Source organism: Myodes glareolus, chromosome X, assembly GCF_982192425.1.
Source record: "Myodes glareolus chromosome X, mMyoGla1.1, whole genome shotgun sequence".
NCBI lineage: Eukaryota > Metazoa > Chordata > Mammalia > Rodentia > Cricetidae > Myodes > Myodes glareolus.
Window position 1 is genome coordinate 79,835,097 of NC_142053.1, and position 6,002 is coordinate 79,841,098.

Below are 6,002 nucleotides of genomic sequence, written 5' to 3' on the forward strand. Positions count from 1 at the left end.
AAAGCTGCACGTTTGAAGCCGGCCTGGTCCAGGCCAGACAGGACTGCTTAGAGACCCTAACCGAGGAAAACAAAACAGAACAACAAAACCCTCAAAGTAATTTACATTGATAAACATACCATTTAGAACCTGACACTTCTCAAGTTCCTATCTGAAGCATTTGAATGAGAATCATAGGGTAGGGGTGGAACCTGTTATTTTCTAAACAAGCTTCCTTTCTGTCTCTCCCTGGGAGGGTAGGGAGTCTAGCTCCGGGTGTGGCCTTGGGATTTTCCCTAGAGTTCTTGGGGGAGGGGAAGATTTGGGAGCTGGCAGTTTCCGGTCAAAGTGCTGGAAGGAGGAGCCTTTCTTCTCTGAAGAGACTTGGAAGGCGGAGGAGTGACTTTTTTGAATGTGGTTCCCCAGAGAAAGCCCGTAGAGCCTGAACGAAGGGCAGTGTGGGTCGCCAGGGTCGAAGCCCGACAGCAGACCTCTGCGGAAGGCGGGGTTTGGTGGATAGTCATTTTTTGCTAACTGAGGAGACTGAAGATAAGAGGCAAAGACCTGGGTATCTTGTCTCCAAAGAGACACTTGGTATGTGTTTGACTTCAGAGATGATAGTCCACAATTAACCTGACCCAGCTTTAAACATTTTCTTCTTCACAGTTAGAATAATTTAAACAAAAGAGGATTTATTTATTGAAATGAGCTGCTAATCAGAGATAACAAGAACGCATCTTCTCTAAATCCACAGCTCTGTGCTCTCTCTATGACCCTGTTCTTAATTTGTTCTAGAAAGGTTACATTCTAGTTGCTTTGACATGAGATACAAAATTGTCCTGTGCTCTGTGACCCGGCTCTGAACTTTTCTGTTTCGATACTGAAGGCGTATCCTACTGCTTTGCTAGGGCAAGTTGCCTTTTAATTCCCAGACAGCAGAGTGTAAAGAAAAACCCGAGATCGCTGCAGGGACAGCTGGGGGGGGGAGGGGTATGACTACAAATCTACTCTGAATTCCTTTAATATGAATGCAATTAGCCAGAACTCATTTTATTTCCAGTATGCCAAGCATTTGCAATAATACTTCCTATTCTAGAATTTATTTTCCTGGGGATAACAACTTCAGTTAATTAAGTTACAGGGGTCTGCGAGAGAAACAATGTGCAGCACAATGAACTTTGCGGAGATAATAGTTCTCAAGGATCTAACAGTTTTCAATAACAATGCCAGTATAAACAGGACGCTTGACAGGCACGTGCCTAGAGTCCCAGCTAAAACGGGCCTTTGTGTTGTTAGAGTAAAAGGAATTGTAATCTGTGCCACGGATGAGGCTGACCCACAAGTTACTATTTTGAAAGCTTTAGGCGCTTGAAATGCCCTCTACAGGCTTCACGTGCTCTGTGTGCTTCACTTTTTAATCTTGCTTTTGTTCTGTTTTATTAGTGTGTTAATTGTACAAAATAATGGGCTTCATTTTGACCTTTTCTTGTTTTATCACTGTTACACTTTCATACATACATGTAAGTTACTTTGATCATATTAACGTCTTCTGTATCCTCAAACAAATCACACATGTGAATGAACTAAAGAGTGTCTCCTGGGCAGTCAATGGAATGAACACACACCTTTACAAAAAACTGCATCCTCCCAAGATGCTTCTCTTCTACTCTGTGAACAGGACAGAGATTGCAGCTTTTGTATGCAAAGCCCCAAGGCCTAACACATAGCATTGGCTCACAGAATTTATTGAAGGAATGACTTAATCAAGGGAATAAAGGAGCAAATTAGAGATTTAGGGATGTAGTTCAGTGGTAGAATTTTTGCTTAGTGTTCTTAAGACTTTAGACGCCTTTGGTTTGATCTCTAATGCCAAAATAAATGAGTAAATTATTTATTTAAGTAAATCATTATTGAATATTTACCAGTGTATCTTTAGCCACTTCCTCAGAACAACTGAAGAAAAGGCATTTAGAGTTCGCTCATATCTGAATTTTCACCATGAACCACTACAGGAGCAAACTGGTAACTGGAAGCAGTGAGAAATAGGCAATGGTTTTTGGTTAAACTATTTTGACCAATGAATTTTTTTCACTCGTTTATTCAAATAGTTACAGAGTATTTATTACAAGTCAGGGATCTTCAAGGCACCTGGAGTATAGAAGCAGACAAAAGAGGCAGTGTTTGTTGTCATGAAATAGGCATTCTCGCTGAGGACATGCCATCTACAAATGCAAAACAAGTGCATGACATGCCAAGTGAAGATGCGTGCCACGAAGAGTGAATCTCTCTGCTATGATCTCACCTGAGCTGAAACCTGACCAGAGGAGGAGCACTGGCAGAGACAGAGGCTGAAGGAGGTCCACAGAGTGTGCTGTGTGTGTGGAGTGGCAAGGTGGCATACACTGTACCCACTGGTGGCATCAAAGACGTCCATGATTCTTGCTCAAAAGATTTTAAAAAGACAATAGAGGCAGTCCTGAGCCAAGTAAATACTCTATAGCCGTCTTTTCCACACAACCTTTGGAATGCCTTAAAGACAGTACTTACTTATTACATTTTAAAACAGTGTGGCTGTTTCAAAAGAGAAAAATGAAGTCACAAACACACAACAACTGTAACTGTTAGACCTTTATTTGAATATTATTTTTAAAAAGGCAAAATCAGATTCAAACACATAGCATCCATAAAGACCTTAAAAACAACTTGAATCAGACAATATCGCTCTATTGCTCTTCCCTTTAAAGACCTAACGTTTTTCATTGTTATTAGGCTAGATCCTAAATCTGCCACAAGAACTACACACTAACCTGTTGATTCATTTTTTTAAAAAAAAAAATATTGAGTGCCTGTTAGTATTTTAGGCTCCGGAGATACTGCTGTGAGGGGGTGGAGCCAAGCTTCAGTTCCCACGATGTTTACTTTCAGAAGGGTGGGAGCCAGCCAGCAGGAAGACTGACGGACTATAAACATACAAATAAAACCAATAAACAAGCAAACGGACCGGATAAATTTTAATGTGAGAGCGCTGTGAAGAAAATAAAATCGAATCTTTGGTGGAGAAAATCATCTAGCCTTTCAGGTCCGCAGGCTCCATTTTCTCACCCCAGGATATTTAAATAAGGCTGTTCCCTCTCTCTGGGTTCCTCCTTTATTTCCCTGAAGTACCTTCCTCTTTTCAGATCTCAGGCACAAATAACAGCTTCTCTTAGTACTTCCGTTGGCACACTAATCTCCTTTGCAATCCTTTGACACTGATATCGGCTTGACGTCAGTCTTACTGCAGAGTCCAGGCGTGTGCTGAGAGCTACTGATAGATCTGAGTAGAGATCGGCAGACCATTGAGAGGAACACAAGGAAATGTTTTTCTTTTTCCTAAAGACCACGTAATCAAGAAGAGGTTTTTAGAAAACATTTCAGTGTTGCGTGGGACAAACAAATAGGCGGACACAAAGTATTCAGTGTTTGTTTTGGAAGGTTCCAGAGTGTACTCAATGGCATCACGGGCTGCATTCAAAGTTTGACAATACAGTGAATAATTTCCTAAATACTTGAAGCAGCTTTATGCTTATGAAAAAGCTCAGGAAGAACAGGAAGAAGGAAACAAAGGCAAAGTGTGTATTTGGATTGTGGAAGGAACAAATGGATAGGAACTGTTTTTCTCTTTTTACATTTAGATACTTCTTTTGAATGAACATGCCTCTCCCCCTTCTAAAACCTATACACATGTATATTGTAAAATGTTTAAGACAATATAGGAAAAGATTAAGATGGTTAAATGACTAATAATGATCACACTTTACTTGCATGTATGTCCAACTTCTTTCTAGGAGTTGGGCTAGCTTAGTGGAAGAATGTTTGCTAAGGCCTGTTCCCAGCACGGGGTGGGGGTGGGGCAAAAGCGTGTGTGTGCGCGCGCGCATGCGCACAATGTAATTTAAAGATTAAAAAAATCCACTATGACTAGCATTAAAAAAGAAATCCAGGGTCTCACTTTAGCCTAGGTGACCGGGAACACACTATGTAGCCCAGACTGACCTTGAATTTGTTGCAATCCTGCTTTATTCGTTTAGGTACAGGCATTCCAGACAAACACTGTCATGTACAGATACACTGAGGCCTTTGACACACTTTACCAAACAGAAAGACACCGTCATATCCGGATGTACTGAGGCTTTTGACCCACTTTACCAAATTGCCTTTTAAGACGTCCATGAATTTGGAGCAGGGGGTACTTGTGCAGGTTTGAAATACCAGTACTTGGGAAGAAGAGGCTGGATTGTAGGTTTAAGGTCAGCCTGGGTCTCATAGAGAGATTCTCCATTTTAAAAAAATGCCTTACATTTAACTCAGACTGATCTGGAATTCACTATGTAGCCTAGGATGGCCTCCAACTCTCAGCAATTCTCCTGTTCAGCCTCCTCAGTTCTGGGTTTTTTTTTTTAACTTTATTTAACTTTATTTCATGTGCATTGGTACAATGATGTCACATTCTCTTGAACTGGAGCTACAGACAGCTGCAAGCTGCCATGTGGGTGCTGGGAATTGAACCCGGGTCTTCTGGAGTCAGTACTCTTAACCACTGAGCCATCTCACCAGCCCCAGTTCTGGGGTTTTTATTACATTCTTAAATGGCGAGGAAAAGAATTAAAGAGAAGTTGTTAGATTAAATAGGATGATCACAGGAGGTTTCTCTGAGAGATGAGATGAGGCTAGATGATAAATACAAAAATATCAAAGAAAAATATTGCAGCCTGGTTTGTGTGTTTGTGTAGCCCTGGCTGTCCTGGAACTCGATGTGTAGACCAGGCTGGCCTCGAACTTAGAGATCTGCCTGCCTCTGTCTCCCAAGCGCTGGGACTAGAGAGTGCACAGCTGCTGCCGCCACCACCCCATTCCCCACCCCCACCCCCGGCTTCCAGATTAGTTTAAACACCTGAATTGGGCTAAATTAGATCCCTTGGAAAAAACAATAAACAAACTACCACTGCTTTTAAAAGAAAACAGAAAAATGGGGGTGGGGACACAGAGACATCCTTAAAACACTGGCTTAAGGTTCTTTTCCCCTTTAACTGTTCAATGGGAACTGTAGGCTGCTTTCCCTTCGTTCCTTCCTTTCGTCATTAGCATCTAAGAAAGGTTTCCTAAACGTCCCCTTTTAGAATTCCCCTGCTATCAGATTTTCCCATCCATTTACAATCACCGCCCCCTTTTAAAGTACTCAAGTTAGAGACCCTTAGCGTCTTTCCTCGCCACTTTTTAACATTGCAAATTTACTTTTGTTCCTACAGTGCGCCCCCTCCCCCACTTTTAAACTCCACTATAGGGCAACACGTAATATATTTTTCGTTCACTCTAGATTACCAAATCGCTTAAGAACTGAGAATTTCTATTTCTAGACTATATCAACCTTACTTTTGGTTCAACTTTTTTTTTCGAGACAGGGTTTCTCTGTAGCTTTGGAGCCTATCCTATCCTGGAACTAGCTCTTGTAGACCAGGCTGGCCTTGAACTCACAAAGATCCGCCTGCCTCTACCTCCCGAGTACTGGGATTAAAGACATGCGCCACCACCGCCCGCCTTGGTTCAACTTTCTCAACATCGACAATTATGCTTGATGTACAGTTGGCACTCAATAAATACATGTTGAATAAAATGTTGGCTGCCGTTTACAGGAGTCTGGGCTGTGTGGATCAATGGCAGTTACACTGATACCACATTCTTGTTCTCTGAAAAACAAGCTTCAACCGGCCCGACTGTGACGTCCTTCAGCTTTCAAAATGGGAAAGCAAAGGTTCCCACAATTCTCAGAACGCGAATTTCTCGCCACAATTCAAAATGGCGAAGGAGGGTGGGGCCTGTCACATGGTGGGCGTCACAGCAGCATTTTTTCCCCCCGACCCGCCGCCCGCCTCGTCCGGTAGTCTACCGCTCCCCTCCTCTGCCCACTAAGCCTTTTCGAGGAATCAACTGGGATTGGCTGGCTAGCAGTCTGGGACTGGGCCTGAGAAGCCGGGACGCGACAC